Here is a 20,912-nt window from a genome sequence, read left to right on the forward strand (position 1 = left end):
GGGATCTTCCTTCTCTACCCTAAAGGCAGGAGATAAACTCCACCTTTTTTTTCTTTTAACCTCTAAGTTTTTAAATCTTTTTTAAAGATTTTATTTATTTATTCATGAGAGACACAGAGAGAGAGAGAGAGAGAGACACAGACAGAGGGAGAAGCAGGCTCCATGCAGGGAGACCAAGGCAGGACTCGATCCCGGGACTCCAGGATCACGCCCTGGGCCAAAGGCAGGTGCTAAACCGCTGAGCCCCCCCGGGCTGCCCTTTTAACTCCACTTCAAGTGAGGTTTCCTTTATTGGTTTTCCCGCAGGTCATTCCCCAACTCCTGGAGGGAAGGGACTCCTTCCTATTTCCCGAAGCTTCTGTAGAACGTCGCCCTACTCTCTGTGGGAAGCTCAACACATATTTTTTTTTTTCCCAATGGGATTCTATAAAACAATTCTTATACTAATGACCTTTCTTTGAAATATTGTGAGAATAGCAACTTTAGACTTTGTACATAAAGACCGTAGGGTAAATAATAAAACGAGGGTGAGTAAGGTTCTATGTCTGATTTATCACTATTGTGAAATAATCTCAATTAATTTGATCGCATCCATATTCCTTGACATGTTGTTACAGTTTTTTATGTCCCCGTTAATGAAGTTTTATCTTTGCAAAGTAATAAAAAATATACCCTGTGATCTCAGGGTATATTTTATTAATATTCCTCTTTAAAGAAGATCTAAATTACATCAATTTCTTGACACCAGTAGTATATTTTACTCAATTTCTATTATTAGTTCCTTCAGGGTTATTCTCATCAAAAGAAGTGTATGAATTCCTTTTTTTTTTTTTTCCTGAAGGGTTTAACAGTCCTCAGTGCCGCAGCGAATACTTTGCTGTCTATTCCCAAGGACGGCTGACTTGCTCGGCACCAGAGTGAGTTACCTGAGGACAACCAGCTCTTTTGATGTGCTTTTCATTCTTTTTATCCCTTCTTTTAGCTGGAAAACTTAGAAGGAAATGAATCATGTTACAATCTTAGTGGCTAATTAGCTAGCTGCTTCTGATAACAGAGCCAAGGGGTTTCTTTGGTGGAGGACTCTCTTTCTTCCCCTGATGCCTGAGCTCTCTTAACCCGACTAACTGATTTGTGCAGGGTGTGACTCAGTGGCACCATGTGTCACACAAAACGTCTCGTGAAACGAATATACCTGTGATCCACCAACCTCGTGGTAGGTGAAAATTTGTGTTGACCCCTTTTGCACAATCTTAGGAATGCAGAGAGGAAATCCAATATTAAAAAAAACAAACAAACATTTTTTTCCCCTAAAAATTGCATACAGCATGGGAATTAGCTGATAAAGAAGAAAAGGAGGGGGTTAGTTACCCTATTATTCTATCCGAGTTCTTCTGTGGTAACAAGAGTAGGAGTTACCTGAGGAGGCACGTCACGGAGCATAGTGACGTCATCTCAGGTAAGACAATGGAGAATCCGTTTCCCTGGTTGAGCATTTGGTGAGCACCCAGCACCTCCAGATAGCATGAGGCTTGCTGGGGAGCAGCGCTGAGCGAGGCAGATCGGATCCTCGGCTTGGCGGAGCTCGTCCTCATGACGTAGGCGGATGTGTGTGGAGAGCCGAAGGATTCCTCCAAGTGCCTAGAACAGTGCATGACACATACTAGATTCTCGGTAAGGATTTGTTCAATAATAAATATTTTCAACACAAACTACCCTTCATTACATTTCTTTTATGTACTAAGATTTTATAAGACTGAGTTTTTTTTTTTTTTTTCCAGATGGGGTTGGTACGATCTTGTCACACCAACATTAGAAAGTCTGATGTTCCTGACTCCTACTCTTACCTGCCATATCCTCCAAATCCCCTGAAAATTTCACTTTTTTTTTTTTTTTGGAAATTACCCAGAATGTGTCACTACGCAAATCTGGCAGATTCCTCCCTTTGTGGCCCAGACCTGCTCACGGGCGTCCTCTGCCAGTGGAGGGTGCTCGCCATTGACTCCTTACTGGGCAATCGGCCTCCAGCAGGATGATCATGTGCTTTGTGCCAAGTGTAGTGTCTCCTAATGCCTGAAATGCACATCTGTGTCCTCCACTTTGTGCCTCGTTTCATCACAGAAACTCCAAAGCAGTGATGCTCATGCCGTGGGTCCCTCAGACTCACTTTTGAGAAGTCTATCTTCAGATTCTGCGAGCAGCGCTCTTTCCATAGAGCCCTAACACGGTTTCCAAGCGGGACGAGGACACACGGTGACCCTTGTCGCCCTCTTCCTTTCCTCTTCTCTTCTTTTGTAGACTGATGCTCAGACCCGGGCGATGCAGAATGGCCCAAGCCTCCAGAGGCCGAATAGACTTGATAGCAACAGGCTCCATGAGTAAACTACAAAGCTAGACTGTACCAGGGGACGATACTGTTACTATCGTGAGGGCAGCAATTTCTTTTTTCTTTTCTTTTCTTTTTTTTTTAGGGCAGCAATTTCTAATCTAAATCCCGCCTTTAAATCTGACTCTCTTTACAGAAGTTATTTTTCCTAATTTCAGAAAAGTGAGTGCTCATAATAAGCAAACCTCCTGAATAGGTCAAGGGGACGTAAGCATAAATACACAGTAAGGCTTCTGGCTCCATATTATTCTATTAAAGGCCAGGTTCAATAAAATTGTTAATTTATTAGGTATTTATTTGTACCAGGCACTGTCGATTATGAAAATAGAAAACAAGATTCTTGTTAACTTGGGAATTACTTTTTGGAGGGAGGGTGGAAAAATCTCAAACTGCAGGCAGATTATTGGTAGAATGTACAAGTCTATATGTAGTGCGATTTTTGAGTTTTTAAGCTGATCCCGTGAACCCCACAATTCTTCCTTGCTCTGTGTGCTTGTACATGAAATCATATTAGGAGAAATGCATTTTTCAATTTCAGTTAGTTCCGTGTGAGCTTGTCACAAAGGAATTCCCCATTCAACATTTCCTTAAAGGAGGTTTTCGTTGGATTGGGCATGTCTTGGGCAAGTCGTCGAAACTCACTGGATTTTCTCATTCTACTACGTAAAATGAGGAAGCTGCATCTGATGGCCTCCTGGTCCAGTTCTAAAATCTCGTGATTCAAATGGCGGGGTTGTATGGACAGACCTAGAGGAAGATCAGTGGTGGTTGGAAGAGCCTTCAGACGTTGTGGCAAGGGTGAGTGTTACAGAGCGAATGTTAGTGTACCACCCACCCCAAGTCTTACGCTGAAACCTAATCTCCAATGTGGTAGCCTTTGGAGGTGGGGCTTTGGGGAAGTGATTAGGTTGTGAGGGCAGAGACTTATAAAACCAATCCCAATTGCTCCCTTACCCTTCGTGCCATGTGAGGACACAACGAGAAGATGGTTGGCTGTGAACCAGGAAGAGAGTTCTCACCAGACATCAAATCTGCCAGCAAGCTTATCTTGGACTTTCTAGCCTCCAGCATCATTGGCACCGTGAGAAATAAATTTCTGTTGATTAGAAGCCGCCCCATTGATGGGATTCGGTTACAGCAGCCCAAACAGAGTAAGTCTAGTCTGGGGGCATCAACAAGTAGAGTAAAAGGCCTCTGCACCAAATTTCCAATGTGTGTGCAGTATCCCCACAGCACCAAGTGATTCTCAGATACCAGCTGGGTGTCCTACAACTCAGGTCAATTCTGACACTACCTACTTGGAGATGGCATCAGAGTCCACAGGTCTAGGGCTCAGTCCTACAACACTACCTCTTTTCCCTCTTCCCATACATTTCAGACACCTGTTGCAAGCCCGGGTTGTCACCTGGGCTTCTGACATAGAAGTGATAGATCAGGGTAGATGAAGGACGCTTCTTCAGCACAGTATGCCAACCGCAAGTCTAGGTTGTTACTTGGACTTCTGACAGACTGGCTTTAAATCAGAGGTTTTCGTGACTCCCTTCTAGGGTTTAATTAATTTGAGTGGCTCACAGAACTCAGAGACACATCTTACTAGATCACTAGTTTATTATAAAAGGATATAACTCAGGAATAGGCAGATGGAAGAGGTGCAGAGGGCAAGGTCTGTGGGAAAAGGTGTGAAATTTCCATGACCTCAGAGTGCGCCACTCTTCCCAAATCTCCATGCGTTCACCGACCCAGAAGCTCTCTGAGTCTCATCCTTTTGGGTTTTTATGGAAGCCTCATTACATAAGCAGGATTGCTTAAGTGGGTTGGCCTGTGGTGATTGAACTTAATCTCAAGTCTCTCTCCCATCCCTGGGGGGTGCTAATCACATGGTTGGCTCCTCGGACCACCAGCCCCCTCCTTAGACGTGGTCCAAAAGTCACCTCATTAACATAACAGAAGACACCTTTAGAGTTCTCATCACTCAGGAAATTTCAAGGGATTTAGGAGCCCTGTGTCGGGGGGGAGGAAGACCAAGTCTATTATAAATCGCAATATCTCGTACAGGAAGCAGGTAGTTGGAGAAAGAGAGGGGAAAGAATTCCAGTAAGAAGGACATCAAGGCTGGAACAAAATGCAAATTGTGGATTTCAAGGAAAGTGATCCGACAGTCAGAAGGTCAGATTGGTTGTAATAATACTGTCTACTGCATTTTCTAGAATGATCCTTGTGATTCCAATTCCAATTACTCTTCTACAATTTTGCCATGAAATTTTAAATTCTTGTCCTCTTTCCTATTGTTCCCACCCTGCCAGCTCTCTAATTCCCTTAACATGCCCACTTTAACTGCACATTTGTTTCAATGACTAATATCTTGATTATTGTTATTTTGGTTTCAATGACTGAAGTGTCCCTTCTCCTGTGCAAAGGCAAGGAGCCTTAATGGATTCTCACGTTTTGAGCAGAAAATCTTAATTTGAGATTGGACTTTAGGTTACAAAGCATATTCTGCGCATCTGCATTTTTCTACTCCTTCCTTCAGGCTGGGCTGGATTTTTCTCAGCTCTGCTCTCATAATAACCGGTGCATTTTTCTATTGTGTGATTGGTGTTTAAATATCTATATGTGTCTTTCTTCTCAGCAAACTCTGAGTTTCTTCAGGACGGATTCCTTTTTTCAACCTGCAGGCCTAATATAGCAAATAACACATGGTAACAATCCACCTGTGTGAGGGAATGAGTTACTTGTTGTTAAGCTATATGTCCCATGTTTTGTGATAGAAAATGTCTTGGTGTCAGAAACGGAAAGAACTTTTGAACCCAGGCATGTTTTAACATTATCCTGCCCTCCATTTTCCCCCCTAATATTCTTTAGAGTCCAGCTACATCTCTTAGCAACTGAAAAAAATGTGAAGCTCTATTAGTAAAGAGAAAATATTCAGACCTAAAAGACCTCAAATAGAAGATCAATAGGCTGTGAAGGCAATTATCTAATTCATCTGGGTCACCCTCACCTTTATTGCTAGAAGAACTGGCTTTATTTCAATTCAGCCATAAAACCAGTGGGTTATTAGCAAGAAAACAGGCAAGCAGTTCTTCTACTATAGCTACAGTTAAGAACAATTATGGTATTAAGTTCATGGATACTGGAGAGATTAATAGACTTTTCAAGGAGTTTTATGGACAATTATATATGAATGATAACAGCACTATATGTTAAGGCAAAAGCCCATATATCTGCATTTCCTTAAATGTGAACAAATTTTAGAAGGAAAAGAAACCTTCTTGAATAAAGCTATTCTTCCTACTTAAAATTGTTAAAGTCCTAAAAAAGTCTAGGTAAGGTCAGGATGCAGCCAGCTCCATTAATGCTTTGCATTAAAGGTTTCATTAATCTTTTATAGATTGTATGATAATAAGACTATTTTATCTCAAATGATCCTGGCCTGGATTTTGCTTGACACGTGTTTTATTAAGTGCTCTTATCTGCCATCTTAATAATCCAGGGCTGGTATTTATTAAAAGATTTTTCGTTAAATCACATTTTTTTTTCTTGCAATTCTTTCAATTGAAGAAGTTGAAAGTGTTTTATGGTTGCTTTATTAATATGTCCTGTCGTTCTCTGCTGGAGATGTATAGACAACATTCCCCTTTCCGTTATCCTATCATGTCCTTCTGCTGCGCATTACCTCTCGTTGTTATGTTTCTCCCAAGATAGTGTCTTGGTAGTAAAGGCAAGGAAAGGTAGTAAAGGCAAGGTGAAGATTTTTCTCTGCTGGTTCAGGGAACTACTCAACACTGCTTCTTCATTTCAAGGAAAGCGAAAGGAAACATACAATCCACAGAGAATTATCTTAAAAAGCTTGAACAGTTTTAAAGAATGATAAATAGTTTTTTTTTAAATATCTCAAGGATAGGTTTTAAGTAATTCTATTACAAATCGAGCTCTTCTTTTGAATGACACATTTTGTAAGAGGTAAATATAGTAAAGGTATAGATATTGTTGGTGGGCTGGTTTGGGTGGATTTAAGGGATTGTTGTACTTAAGAGTTCATCTCCCTACAGGATAGAATCTACAAGTTTTCAGGGAGTAATTAGGTCCCAAGGAACGGGTTCTCTTTTCAAATTCAACAGATTGGTCTTGTAAAGCATCGTGACAATTTATTAATTTGTAAAGTAGAGTATGGCTTATTCCTGAGCAGAATAGAAAAGAACATATAGTAAAGCACACTGTCTAGAATGTTACATGAAATAACGTATCTCAAAATCCCTAGCTGAATCACTGGCATTTGAAGAATATGTAAGAAATGTTAGCTACATCTGAAGTAACAAGACACCTGGGGACCAGACTTTAATAACCAGAGGTTGTATTTGAAGGGAGTAGCCATTCTGAGAGATCCATGAAGGGCCTTGCTCTGTTACATGGCACAAGTCTGTGCAATATGAAAGACAGTTAAAAAACCTGTTGGCTTCTAGATTACAAAAAATTTTCATGGGGGCAGCCCAGGTGGCTCAGTGGCTTAGCACCACCTTCAGCCCAGGTTGTGATCCTGGAGACCCGGGATCGAGTCCCACGTCGGGCTCCCTGCATGGAGCCTGCTTCTCCCTCTGCCTGTGTCTCTGCCTCTCTCTCTTTCTCTCCCTCCCTCTCTCGGTGTCTCTCGTGAATAAATAAATAAAAAATCTTAAAAAATAAAAGGACTCACTGAACCTTTTAAAAAATTTTCATGTGTCTTAACACTGTTCTGATGATAAAAATATTATGCTAATTAGCTACTCAATGTATTTTGGACAGTGTTATGTAAACATTGACAAATGTTTCACCCAATTCTTCATATTGCAACACACAAGGAGATATTTTTCTGGTTTTCCTTGGCTTTTCTTAAAAATTTTTCTTTGAAATTCTCCTGGTGTTGGAAATTTTATTCTCATCAATAAGGTATTTCCAGTTTCAAATAATGTATTACTTACGGGAGCTTTCCTATTGATGGCTAAGCATAGCAATGGGGCATGGCATGCATCCTTATGTGCTTCGGTCATAGAGGAGAGTCGATCATTTCAATTCCTTCTTCTTCTCCTGGCCTTCTCTTTAGATTGGGCTAAAAGTCTGCTTTTGGTTCAGAATTATTTTAGTGATCTTTCAACAAATATGCCTACATACAAATACCACCTATCTACCTCCCAGCAACCCCAAAACACCTACATAGCTCCCAACAGCCCCAGAGCACCTACATAGCTCCCAACCCCAAAGCAGCTCACATGAAACACTCACCCCCTACAGGCATAGCTGTGTGCAATCCTTGAACTAGAAAGAAACAACAGTTCTTGAGAGATCCATGAAGGGCCTTTTTCTCCTTAAAATTTGAAACTTAGATATAATTGCATCAGTCTCCCTGAACCATTTAGTCTTCATTGTAGAAGCTCCATCTTCATTGGCCAGGGGTCCTAGAAGAAGTCAGTTGCTTCTATACCTCTGTTACTTGCCCTCCTCTGAAAATGGGTCTTCCTATTTACTCATGCCCCACCATACTACCTGCTTAGGCTTCTCATTCTGTTTGGAATTGGGGCCTCATCCTGGTTCCCTCCGAGTTACTTCTTGCTATCAACTTTATTTCCATGTTAAGGAACTGGACCTAGAACTTCAGAAAAAGAAACTAATGAATTAATTTAGAGGAGTCTCTACCTCCGATGCGGGGCTCAAACTCATGACCTGGAGATCAAGAGTCTCACGCTTTACTGACCGAGCCAGCCATGCACTCCTGAACCTGGAACTTCCTTGTCCCATACCTTGGATACCTCCCTGAAATTGAGATTCCTCTGCCTCCCCCTGCCCCAGAAACTCCGCTGCTGTGCCCTGGTTCCTGTGGGGTCCATTAGCCACAGATGCCATCCATATAAAGCTAAGCTTCCTCTTAATGTGTCAATATGAGTTGCTGCTTCTTTCTAAAAAGGGTCCACCCTATTCAATTTTCCTGAATTATATCTGATAGGGCCCCATGGAAGCTTTAGATTTTATGTTGCTAGAGCTCTGGAGAAGCGCTATTATGTACCAGGCATTGCCAGCACATCCCTCTTGAGGTTTTAGGCATAAACATCCACCTCAGTCTCAGGCAGTATCCATGCTCTTGACTAATTGGAAGACACCATATGTCTATTTTTTTGACATCATCTTTCTTTCTTTAATTAGCTAAATCCTTGGTGATATACTGATAACTCTGGTAGTGGTTTTACTCTAAGAAATAAGGTAGACCGACTTTCAGTCCAACCTAATGCCATGACTATTGTAATATCCTAAAAGAGGGACTCTTCTTTAGGACTTCTTCTCTTACCACTTTTTAAAAGCAAATATGACAGAAATGACATCAGAGCAAACAACGATTATAAAATAATGTTCTCTTCTACAAGAACAACTGAAGCCTTTTCGAATTTCGAGATCTTTTCTGGCCAGCTCCATCTGAGACCAAATGGTTCAGGGGGACTGCTGCAATTATATCTAAGTCTCAGATTTTAAGGAGACATTAACTGCTCATTTAATCTAAAGCTTCCAAGTGAAATAAAACCCTTGGGTAGGATGAGCTAATTATACAGTTCCGAAGGATCATAAAATTTAGTATGCATAATAATTACCTGGGACGCTTTGTCGTAAGCCAAATTCCTTGAACCGGCCCAGAGACTGGGCTCCAGCAGCACCTTGGAGTGGGACCTGGGAGTCGGCCTACTTTACCGGCAGCCTTGGAGATCTGATGCAGGCGGCTCCAGGACCCATGTGAAAACTGAGTGTGTGGATCGCATAGGAGGGAGAGCGAAGGAAGGCAGAGAAAGGTAACCTTTGCTCTGGGATGGGATGTTTGGAAGAGAGGGGGGTGTTTTTTGAGGTTAGTTTCCTGGTCCGAGTCCGAGGGAAAGTGGACGTGAAAGAAGGAACACAGACGGTGCCTTCCACACTCGGTATTTGAAGAACAAATTGTGCTCTGGGGCTGCACATTTGGCACCATCGTGACAGAGTGCGGCACCGAGTCATTGCAGGGCCGAGGAGGAAGCGATCGTTTGCACCCCAGGGGCCCAGCGTGGGAGCCTCGTGGTGCTGGCACAGTGTGACTGTCGCAGCAGTAGCAGGAGGGACGCTGAGAGGTCGCCCCCGCTGTCCACATTCCCTTGTCCTGACGGTCGTCGGGACTGTTGGAGCGGAAGGGACCTGACGTCATGTTGAAGATGCAGGGGACTTAGTGCCTTTCAGGAGTCTTGTGAAGATGTCCTTGGTGGGGAAGGAAGGTGCACGCGTTTGAGGCCTTGCAACTGGCTGGTTTAGAGTCAGAAAAATATGTCGCACACCTTAGGACACAGAGCATTATGTTTCCTGAGACTCTGGGTGTCACTTGCACAGCGATATGTTTTTCAACAAATTCCAACAAGGGCAGCGTGCATTCGGAGCTGTGGGAATGGGAGGATTCCTAAAACCCATTTGTGTAAATGACTTCTATGTACACCCCTATATCTCTATGCCCATCTGTCTACATATCCTCTAATTTGATGATTTCTACAGATATAGCAGATTTGATGTGGCTGGTAGGAAAATCCCAAACCCTTTGTACCTAATTCTTTTAGGTATTTATATGATTACCATCCTGAATGAGCCTGACGATACCTATAAAGTTGGGCAACTCTTGTTTGGAAGTCTGGTTCCTTACAAATATCTGGGTCGGGCGTACGTGTGGTCATGGCTTTGCTGCTCTCCCTTGTTATGTTCTGACCCGACATCTCTTCCGCTGGGTGACGAGAAGCTGTTCGCATGATGCTTCATTCAAAGCTGTGCTTCTCGAAGAGTCCTCCGTGGCCCGTCTCCTCACAGCCACTTACACCTTAAGTGTGCAAGTGCCCAGGCTCCCCTCAATGTCTAGGAGCAAGCTGGGATCTGTGTTTTTAACATGCCCCTAATTGATTGAGTGATTCGTAAGAGGCTGTGAGAGACACCTCCTCTGTCCCGTCCCAGGCCTTCTCGTCCCCTTAGGTCTTTAGGGCCCCTGACCATTCAACTACCCAATGAAGTTCCTGACATTTTATTCTATGTGTGTCTGTGGTCACAACTACAGCAAACAACTCTGCAGATCTGCTCAGTTCGGTCGATTGTCCGCCTTCCATCCCTACCGCCCCCTTTCTCCTACGTCTCATACGCACTGGCTGGTTGAGAGTCTATTTCTGATGAGTTTCTATTCCTGCACAACGTACTGTCTTGCGTACCTTAACTAAAGTGGCAAATGGCAAATCCGGGGGCTCTCAAGGCATCGTCCTGAGTGAGTGTCGGGGAACTTCTTAGGCCCTGAGGGACCCCATGAGTTTCTCATTCTTTGCCAAGTTATCCCCTCTACTTTGCTTCTAAAATTGTTCTCTAATTTCTGGTTTTATTTTTTTTTAATTTTTATTTATTTATGATAGTCACACAGAGACACACAGAGAGAGAGAGAGGCAGAGACACAAGCAGAGGGAGATGCAGGCTCCATGCACCGGGAGCCCGACGTGGGATTCGATCCCGGGTCTCCAGGATCGTGCCCTGGGCCAAAGGCAGGCGCCAAACCGCTGCGCCACCCAGGGATCCCTAATTTCTGGTTTTAACCAAACGATTTAACCCTTGGAAATTTAGCACCCGATTTTCCCTAATTTGTAAGGATATCTCTGTGTTTTTTTTTTTTAACCTCTCTTGTAATGCGTTATACCGATTTCCGAAAGTGGGTGTTGGTCCTGACAAAACGCACCCATTCTCGAGCGTCTTCGTCCGGTCTAACGCGTATCCAATGTCAGTCTGTCCCACAGGAGACCAGCAGCACAGCTGAAGCTCGGGTACCTGGGGAAGGGCTGTGTCGTGGCCTCCTGTGATCAATACAGATGTGGCAAGTACGTGGAAAACAACGCGACTGTAAAAACAAAAGAGAGACTTACTAACCCTAACTCCGATAGTTCTGCAGTAACTTCTCGGCTCTTCCGTCTTCCCACAAAGGCATTTGTGCTCCGCCCTACTCATCCGCTGGTCTTTTTATTTTTCACTGATATCCCCTGTTAGTTTTGTGGGATATGGCTCAGAATGCGCGAAAGAGGATTAGAGCTTTTTTCTTTTTCTTTTTTTTTTTTTTTTTACGGTCCTTCTGTACCCTAAGATTCTATGCGTCCGGGATCGCTGTGGATCAGTGAACGACCATCGGAATAAGGCTGAGCTATGAGGAAAAAAACAAGTCAGAATAACATAGCAGATGAAGAAAGCTCTTTCGTGCTGAGCTGACTGTTCTCCAAGCCACCAGAGACCGTAGCCGATCATTTGAGGGAAAAAGGCAAAGAAAGAAAAGATAAGAGAATTGCACTGTTCAGTTTTCGGTAAAAAAGTATTGTTCAGTTTCCTTTTTTCAGGGTCTGGTCAACAAAATTAGCGCAGGAACATACATCTGGACAAATCACCAAACGTCGCGGCCACTTCTTTTTGACATCTGCTTCCTTTTCTCGATCTCAACGTGAGTTTTTCTTTCTCGTCAAGGGAGTCGGTGCAATGAGGTCGCCGGCTTGCTTGACCAGGACTCCAGGACTCCTGACAGCTGATGAAACAGATTTCGGTGCCTTGTGCGGCCAGTTTGCAATACGGAAAAGTCCCCTGCGCTTGGAGTAATATTTATTGGCGGATACACTCTTAAGGTGGAAGGAAATCCCGCCCCCATACCTGGTTTTCTGACAGTCTTTCCTTTTCTTTTTTGTCTTTGTTTTCAAAAACCGGGCACCCTTCCCCTCAACGGGCCCGATACCACGTCGGTGTGAAGGACTAGTCCGTACCCTGGTGACGGAAGGTCTATTCTTATCCCAGCCTCTTGGGAAATACCCTCTGACCCGTCACTCTTCTCTGTAAAACTGAGACTAATTTAAAGATAAATTGTCCGGAGCTCCCGTGAAGCAGAAGCAAAGATAAAGTTAATGGGAATGTGATTCGATTTATAAAAATCTGATTTACGCACAACTTTTCAGTAGCACATTTATAACATCAAATGGGGAACATCTGTACCAAAGGAAACAACAAATTCCTTGAGCTTTCATTATGAAAAGAAATCAAATCGCGAGGAAAGACAAGATGTACAGGCAATTACTCAGTATCAGCATCGTGGCTGACAAGCTCCACCACAGCTGGTCGAGGAAAATAATTACATTCCTGGAACCGCAAGCTTGTTCCCTCTTTATGGTGATGACGTGGGGGGGTGGGGGGCGGGACAGTGATTGCACCCTGCGGAGCAAGGACAGGCCTGTGTGGCCGGAGCTCCGCATCTTTGGGGGAGCTGCGATGGTGAGTGTCTCACCTGGCGATGGGAGGACAGTGGCCTCCCGGGGACGTCCCATCCTTGGGCCCCCCCATCTGCGCTCGCCTCCTGCTCCGTGCAGCCGTGGGCCTTCCAGCCAACAGACTGGAGAGGAAGGGACCCGGTGGCCCGGGGCCGAGGCAGTTGGGGGCAGGACGAGGGTCTCCGCTCCTGGGCCGCGGGGAGTACGGAGCTGGGGGCGCCCTGCTGGGACCCCCGAGGCCACACGCAGCCCCCCGGCCTGCACTCACCTGCGGGCGAGTCACAAGGAAGCCGGGGCTGCATGAAGCCACGCGACGGGGGGTGAACTTGTGACCGTGGCAGAAACCAGTGTATTAGCTAATTAATAGGACTGCTAATTCAGGCTTCACGTGGATTTTGTGGCTCCAATATCACCTTTCGAGGGATTTCATTTTACTTTTGAAAAGCAGAAGTATTTCAGAGAGTTGAAGAGAGTGGAGGAGAAGCTGCCGTAGTTTCTAAGTCCTTATGCAACTTCATTTTAGAGCTTTTGTTTTTGTTTCAGGAACTGCGTAATGGGGTCATTTTCAATATCAATGGGGTCCAGGTAAAAGTGAACCCTTGGGAGGCCTCGGTGGCTCGGGGGGAAGCGCCCCCCTTCGGCTCGGGTCGTGACCCCGGGGTCGAGTCCGGCATCGGGTCCCTGCACGGAGCCTGCTTCTCCCCCTGCCTGTGTCCCTGCCTCTCTCTCTCTCTCTTATGAATAAATAAATAAAATCTTTAAAAAAAATTGTGAACCCTTCTGCAGGGCACTACTTTCTCTCGTAACTTCATCAGCTGAGCATTTTATTTCTCTAGGTAGGAACATCTTTCAATCGAATCGGTTTATAGGCTCCAGGGTTGATATTAAATTTTTTATGAAAGAGATAGGAACAGTTTTTTTTTTTTTTTTAAAGATCTAACAGTTTATAAATAGGCACTGAGCTGTTAATTTCAAGTCAAGTGAGAGAGTATACAGTCCTGGGAAATTTATGATTCAATATTCTAGTAAACACAGCTACTACTGTCAGCATGCGAATTTTTATTCTAATGCTGATAGAGCTTAGAACTTAGGAGGTGATTTGTCCACACAAAGTCCGAAGTAAAAGGCAAGACTTTGACACGATACGTTCAAGTGTGAATGCAACGTACATCCGATGCATTTCAGCCGTGTTGGGCTGCGAACTGTGCATTTAATCCATGAACGAGTATTCATCGAAATCCTCAAGAGTATTAATTATTTAAATTCATCACCATCAAATTATTATAAGGTTCAAAGTCAGGGCTGTATGTGTGATGATTCTTTAAATTTCATAGCAACCACACGACACATCTGCTCTCATTTATCCCTGTGCTCAAGTGGGGAACTTGAAGAGGCCGTGAATCTAGAATGCCCGGTTCCAGAGCCCTCTCTCTCAATCCCTGCTCCTTACTGTTTTTTTCTTTTTTTTTTTTTTTTAAGATTTATTTATTCATTTATTTATTTATTTATTTATCCATTCATTCATTCATGATAGAGAGAGAGAGAGGCAGAGACACAGGCAGAGGGAGAAGCAGGCTCCATGCACCGGGAGCCCGACGTGGGATTCGATCCCGGGTCTCCAGGATCGCGCCCCGGGCCAAAGGCAGGCGCCAAACCGCTGCGCCACCCAGGGATCCCCCCTTACTGGCCTTATTACCACTTGTCAGGTGTTGTTCTATCCCCGATGTGGATGTGTTTCAGTTATTTCATGGTACTTATGAGGTATGCATCATCCTAATTTTTACGAATGTGAAGACCGAGGAAAGGAAATGTGAAGTAATGGGGCCCTAATCTTACCTGGCAAGCATGGTGCTAAGAGTTGATTCCAAACCCTGCTAAGAGGAGTCTGATTCTCAAATGATGGTGCAGGTAACACCTAGCCGTTCAAATAGAGACGCAGGATACGGTGCAAGGTGCCAACGATCAATTTGGCAATGCCTTGGCGGCTTTCTAAGACACCACAAGGTAGCCCAAAATTCATATATTTAGGAGGGCTGTCAGATTCAGGAAAAACAAAAACAAAAACAAAAACAAAAACCGGACTCCCAGTTCAATTGGAGTTCCAGGCAACCACAACTTATGTTTTTTGTTTTTTGTTTTTTTGTTTTTTTGTTTTTTGTTTTTTGTTTTTTTGTTTTTTTGATTTTTGTTTTTTTGCTATACCAATGTTCATGCAATATTTGTGACCTACTCACGCGGAGAAACATCTTTTTGTCGTTTATCTCAATTTCAAATGGAACTGGGATCGTTCCACTTTATCTAGCGACCTTATTTTCTAGAAGTTTCTTCATTTGTACTTGGAGTTCACAATCATTTACCACATTCAAGGCACAGCTTCCGCTTGTTATGTCTTTGGAGTGAAGGTAGCGTAAAAATGTGTGGCTCATTATTGCTGCTTGTTTACCTAGAGCCGGGGAGGAGGATGGGGTGAGATAGTTTTTAGCACTTCCTCTAGTGTATGCGCTATATAAACATGGAAAAAGCGTATAACTATTTTTTGCATCATTCTCTAGTTCTGATGCATTCATTCCTCCTCCTTCCACTTACAACATAGAGACAGAGATGTTCATGGAGCCGAAAACCACACATTTATTAGTATTTCAGATGCATGCGCTCGGGAGACAGTATAAACCTCTGAAAACAGACACATACAGCGAAAGAGATCATTAGTTTAGACTTTTGATAGTCTTAGTGTGGCTTTGAGAGCAACACTCAGAATTTTGTTCATAAATCAGATTCCGAGAATGTCCCTTAGTTTGAATATAAATGTACCTGGAAATCTTATCTGCCCATATCGAGCGCCCTTTCCTTCGCTCCTAACAAGGCACAGGGTGGTCCGAATATGAAGACACGTCCGCACAAAAGTTTGGATGTAAAAATGATAAATAGTCATTACCCTGGTGTTTCTCTTTCTTTCTGCAACTCGTCTCTCTTAGTTGGGTTTCCGTAGTGTGGCGGTTCCCCCGCTCGCCTGCTACGTGAGGGGTTCGTGGACCGACACCCGACGGACACCTGTCTCTCTCTTCCTTCCGATTCCTTGCTGCGTTGGGTTGTGGGGAGCACCTGCTGCTGCGTCACGGGCCGCAAGAGGCCGAGAGGCAGGTTAAAGGGTTACAGGCCCCGGGCCCGGTCTCCGCGGAGCCTCCGTCCCTGCGGCCAGTTACCCAGGGCAGCGCATCTCTTCTTCCCTAAGTCGCTGGTGCACGTGGCAAAATCACTTGCAGTGTCGGCTCATTGTTCAGGGAACGACCCCCCCCCGCCCCCACTGCTTGTGCTCATGCGACGTTGGTGAGAAGGAACACGTGGCGCCGTGGACGTGTGCGGCGATGAAAGCACACAGGGAGGCAGCAGGGACCACGGCTCTTTCGCTGCGGAGCAAGAGGCACGGGGGGGCACACTCTGATCCTAGAGACGTTCATCCGGCTTCGTCCATCAGCCCGTCCTCTTCTGGGCGCTCTCCAGGCTGGGGAGGCGCCCAGCGGGCTGGTGTCCCAGAATCCCAGGAGCTTAAAATCCGGTGACCCTCCTCCCTGTCCTTTATTTCCCTGTTGTTTCCTTGATGGGCTTCAAAACGGACTGACCCAAAACCAGAACCCAGGAGAGGTATTGACCTAAGAAAAATATCTGAAAACAAAATTCTTTCCCTAAAAGTCACAGAAAAAGGGGTGCCTGGGAGGCTTAGTTGGGTAAGTGTCTGGCTCTTGATTTCAGCCGAGATCGTGATCACACGGGCTGTGCCACTGAGCCCCGTGCCGGGCTCCACGCTCAGCCCGGAGTCTGCTTGAGATGCTCTTTCTCCCTCTCCGTCCACCCCCCTTCCCCATGCAGGCGCCCGTGCCAGTGCCAGCTCTCTCGCTCTGTCCCCCCACCAAAAAAAAAAAAAAATCATAGAATAAAATATATCTAAACCTATTTTTGGTTAATTGGCTATCACAAGGTCACCCTCTTTCTGCACATTGTATTTCCTTAGAACAATGAGCGTGTTTGGAAGAAGTGTGACGGTGGTGGGTTTGGCCCGGCTCACTTAGCGGAACGTCCCGAGAACGGTGTTGGAGAAGATTTTCTACCAAAAGGGACGGATGCGGCACGTGTCACCTTCGGTGGGAACCCTCCCCCTCACGGGTCCTAGGCAGGCTGGCCAGCGTGGGGGTCAAGCTGCACGGCTCTGTGGTGACCCCACATCTTCCTCGCCCACGCACGTCTGGATTTTGCCATAGTCCGTGCACGTTTGTGTAGACCCTCTCGGTCCCGAAAGGATTCTTACCAGAAGGACCGTAAGGCCGGCAGTGGAAGAGGTCATGGTCGCTCCTTCGGGGGAGGACTCCTTTCCCACTCCCGTGACCCGGGCAGCGGCCCTCGCTGCAGCACTCCGGAGACGAGACAATTCAGGAAATTTGCTCCCGAACGCGCGGACTGGAGTCGTCTTTTGAAGTCGGAGTCCGCGGGTACCTGGGGAAGCATCCCACGGAGCCGCGGGCCCTGGGTAGCCTTCGTGGGGCTCATTACCCGAGGGGAGCATTAAGCAGGAGTCTGGCGGAGAAAATGCAATCAGGATTTATAATTAAGTGAGAGCCGAATTTGTGAACTTGATTGTAATTGTAGGGTTTCTAGGCCCCTTTCCGAATATCAGCCACGTGCACTGCAAATATAAAATAAGAATCCGTATGCGAAGAACCGTTTGCTACGATTTCAGGAGCGGTTCTGGGGACTTGGACCGGTTTAATCTCCAGCTGAGAAAATCTGCAACCCTTCGGAAGGAAGTTTGGTTGAAGCAGATTCCTGGTAGATCCCGACTCGAAGTGCTGCAGGATAGTGGACATGACCCCAAATCACTCCTCAAACAAAAAAAATCCATTGCTTTCTTTGAGCATGTCGGCCCGGCTCTCTCTAGAGGAGGGAATCTCTGAAGGATGATCCCAGGGCAGCAGCTGGCTTATTTTGCGGGGACCCGGGTTAGGCCTGAAGGCAGCGCCCCTCATTCCTACAAGGACGCGGATTCCTGGAACTAGCACGGGGGGCGGGTCGTGGGCCTTGGGTGGGGACGGCCTGGGTGCTCAGCCCTTGCCCCCGTGGGGCTGGGAGATGGGCGGTCGGGTTAGTCCCTCTGGGGTCTGGGCGTCCTGCCGGCTGCCTCACCTGCCAGCGGGGACAGGGCGACGGGAGCGCTCGACTCCAGGTTCCCCGGCTGCAAGGGGAGGCGGCGCAGTCGGCGGAGCGATGATTTTAGGAGGCTTAAAATCGACATATAAACACGTACCCCCGCATGGTGGGTCCTCAAGATGCTACCTATATTCATATTTTCTTTTTTTTATTCATATTTTCTTAAAAAATATTTATGTATTTATTCATGAGAGACACAGAGAGAGAGGCGGAGACCCAGGCAGAGGGAGGAGTGGGCTCCCTGTGGGAACCCGGTGGGGACTTGATCCCGGGACCCCGGGGTCACGCTCTGGGCCGAGCAGGTGCCATGGCGCTGACCCCGGTGCCCCCGTCATTCTCATCCCAGCACCTTGCGGCAGAGCTCCCACAGGGCTGTGACTCCCCAGGGTGACTGTGGGGGCCGGGCTGTGACCCCTGGGTGACTGCAAGGAGCGGGCTGTGACCCCCGGGGTAACCACAGGGACAGGGCTGTGACCCCCCAGGGAGACTGTGGGGGACCAGGCTGTGACCCCCAGGGCTGGGGCTGCGGGGAGGGTGCGGTGAGGACAGGCCTGGGCTGGCATCACGGAGCCACCTGCCGCCCGGGGACCGCATGGGGCACTGCCCTGAACCCCAAGCGCCTGCCCATGCAGCCGGGGACAGCCTCACCGAAGCCCCAGGACCCCGGCCGGGCTTGAGCCTCAGGGGCGCAGCTGGAGATGCCTCTTGGCTCCCCTGGAAACCAGCCACGGAAGAGGAGGGTTCTCGCGGGGGGGAGCGTGGCTGCCTGGCGGGGGGCGGCTGCCGTCGGAGACCCAGAGCGGGCCGCTGCCCCCACCGTCCCCAGGGGAGTCTGTATCCAATGGAGGAAACGCCACGCAGTGTCCAGGCCCGGTTTGGTGTGGCCGCCGGGCCTCTGGGGGTGAGGCTCAGGGCACTTGTGTGCACCCGTCCCAGACCTCTCGGGCCGCAGGCTTCCCTGTGTGTGACCGCCAGAATGCACGTGTGCCTGCACACGCGCCTGCTCACGTACACCTGCACATGCGCCTGCTCACGCGCCTGCTTACGCGCCTGCATACATACACCTGCCCATGTGCACCTGCACACGCACATTCACACGCGAACCTGCACATGCACCTGCAGATGCACACGCGTACATGCGTGCCTACATACGCGCCTGCACACGGACACCTGCACACGCACCTGCAGAAGTGCACCTGCACACATGTGCCTGCAGACGCACCTGCACACATATGCCTGCCCATGTGCACCTGCAGACGCACCTGCACACGTGCCTGCACACGTGCCCCTGCACACACGCCTACACACCCAGCTGCACACGCAACCTGCACACACGCTTGCTCATGCGCCTGCACACGTATACCTGCACACGCGTGTCTGCAGACGCACCTGCAGACATACGCCTGCCCATGTGCACCTGCACATGCATGCCTGCACATGCACATGCACACACACACCTGCACACACGTGCCTACACACGCTCCTGCACACGTACACCTGCCCATGTGCACCTGCACACGCATATCTGCACACGCGCCTGCTCACGCACCTGCACACACACGACTGCCCATGTGCACCTGCACATGCACACCTGCACATGCACCTGCAGAAGTGCACCTGCACACGTGTGCCTGCACATGCGCCTGACACACACACCTGCACATGTACGACTGCCCATGTGCACCTGCACACGCACACCTGCACACACATCTGCAGACATGCGCCTGCATATGGACACCTGCACACGCACGCATGGAGAACGGACGTCCTGTGAATAATCGGTTAGGCAGACGCGGGAACGTGGCGCTGGCCGGGATAGTAAGGAAGAGGCCCTGGTCCGCGCCTGAGCCTCGGAGGGATCCTACTCCAGCTCCTTGTGGACAAGCTGTGCACGTTGGTCAGCCTGCGCCCCGGCACCTGACGCAGTGGGGACACGGGGCAAGTACGGGGCCGCGACGGTAATGGAATACATTTTAACGTGATAGGTCACCACTAAACGAATAATGAAATAATGATCCACAGTCACTGAGTGTTGACGATGGGTGGGTTTTGCGGACGTAGCAGTGCCCGTTAGTTCCTTTGACCCTGAGAGACCCTCCAGGGCGTGGGCAGGCTTTCTGACCAGAGCCCGGACTAAGTGAGGATGTGCGACGGGTTGACGAGCTTGTCGGTGGAGACGCAGCGAGGACGCGCCGGGAAAGGAGGGACTCAGCGGGGAGCACCGGGGCTCCCGGACTTGCCCAGGGGCACCGTGCCCCCCCGAGCCCAGGAAGGGGTCTTCAGAGGACCTACTGATGTGGAAGCCGGTCTAGTCCTACAGCTGCAGCTTCTGTGGAGTGAGACCAGGTCCGAGTCCAAACAAAACGGATGACGTTAACAGCTGTCACTTCCTTTTCAGTGAAACAGGGTTATACTCCCTGTTGTTGCCCAAAGTCAGGTTTTACAACACTTGATTATACAACACTCTGCGCTGCGGTTTATTATGCTTTATTATTAAAAATTAAATATTATTAAATATCACTTATGACTTTTACTTGACTATGACCTGGAATCTGTGTTACTTGTGCTGACATTACTTGGGTCCCTGTGCGTATGTAGGGGCACACCCGCAAACCTTGGTGTGCACCCGTGTGGATGAGGACCACGTATGGAAGTGACTGCGTGTCTGCATGAGCCCCGGGGGCTCCCCTGGAGGGCCGCGAAGTTGAGGGACCGATGCAGCCGGGGACGAGCCGGGAGGGTTTGGACAGCGCTCGGCTCTGGTTGCTGGCATTTCAGCTGAGGAGAGACGCGAGCAGATGCAGCGAGGCCTGCTGGGACCCGCCCTTTTCTCTCTGTGTCGCCTGAACACAGGTGAGGTACAGGAGGCTTATCTGGAGCCCGGATAATGGGGCGGGAGCGTGGGGTTCTTCACTGTCAGGAGCGTCCCGCACCCACACGGGTCAAGGCCAGCGCAGTGGACCACTCGCCTGCCCGCACCGCGCCTTGCTGGTGACGCCAGGTTTGCTCTCTCCTCTGATCTCACGGGGCCCCTC

The 20,912-nt window shown here is 47.6% G+C and overlaps 1 long non-coding RNA gene across 3 annotated transcripts; it reads left to right on the plus strand.

The window, feature by feature from the left end:
- Nucleotides 1–963: 963 nt before the first annotated feature.
- Nucleotides 964–18,014, plus strand: LOC140636468 (uncharacterized). Of its 3 annotated transcripts, XR_012033649.1 has the most exons (4): nucleotides 966–1,671; nucleotides 1,779–3,181; nucleotides 3,355–3,534; nucleotides 16,688–18,012. It is a non-coding gene; the product is annotated as an uncharacterized lncRNA (long non-coding RNA). The 3 variants fall into 3 exon arrangements; XR_012033647.1 differs by having other exon boundaries at nucleotides 964–1,671; nucleotides 1,779–3,534; nucleotides 16,688–18,014; XR_012033648.1 differs by lacking the exon at nucleotides 16,688–18,012 and adding an exon at nucleotides 11,167–12,582 and having other exon boundaries at nucleotides 964–1,671; nucleotides 1,779–3,534.
- The last annotated feature ends 2,898 nt before the right edge of the window (nucleotides 18,015–20,912 follow it).

The sequence above is a fragment of the Canis lupus genome, chromosome 7, assembly GCF_048164855.1.
Source record: "Canis lupus baileyi chromosome 7, mCanLup2.hap1, whole genome shotgun sequence".
Lineage (NCBI taxonomy): Eukaryota > Metazoa > Chordata > Mammalia > Carnivora > Canidae > Canis > Canis lupus.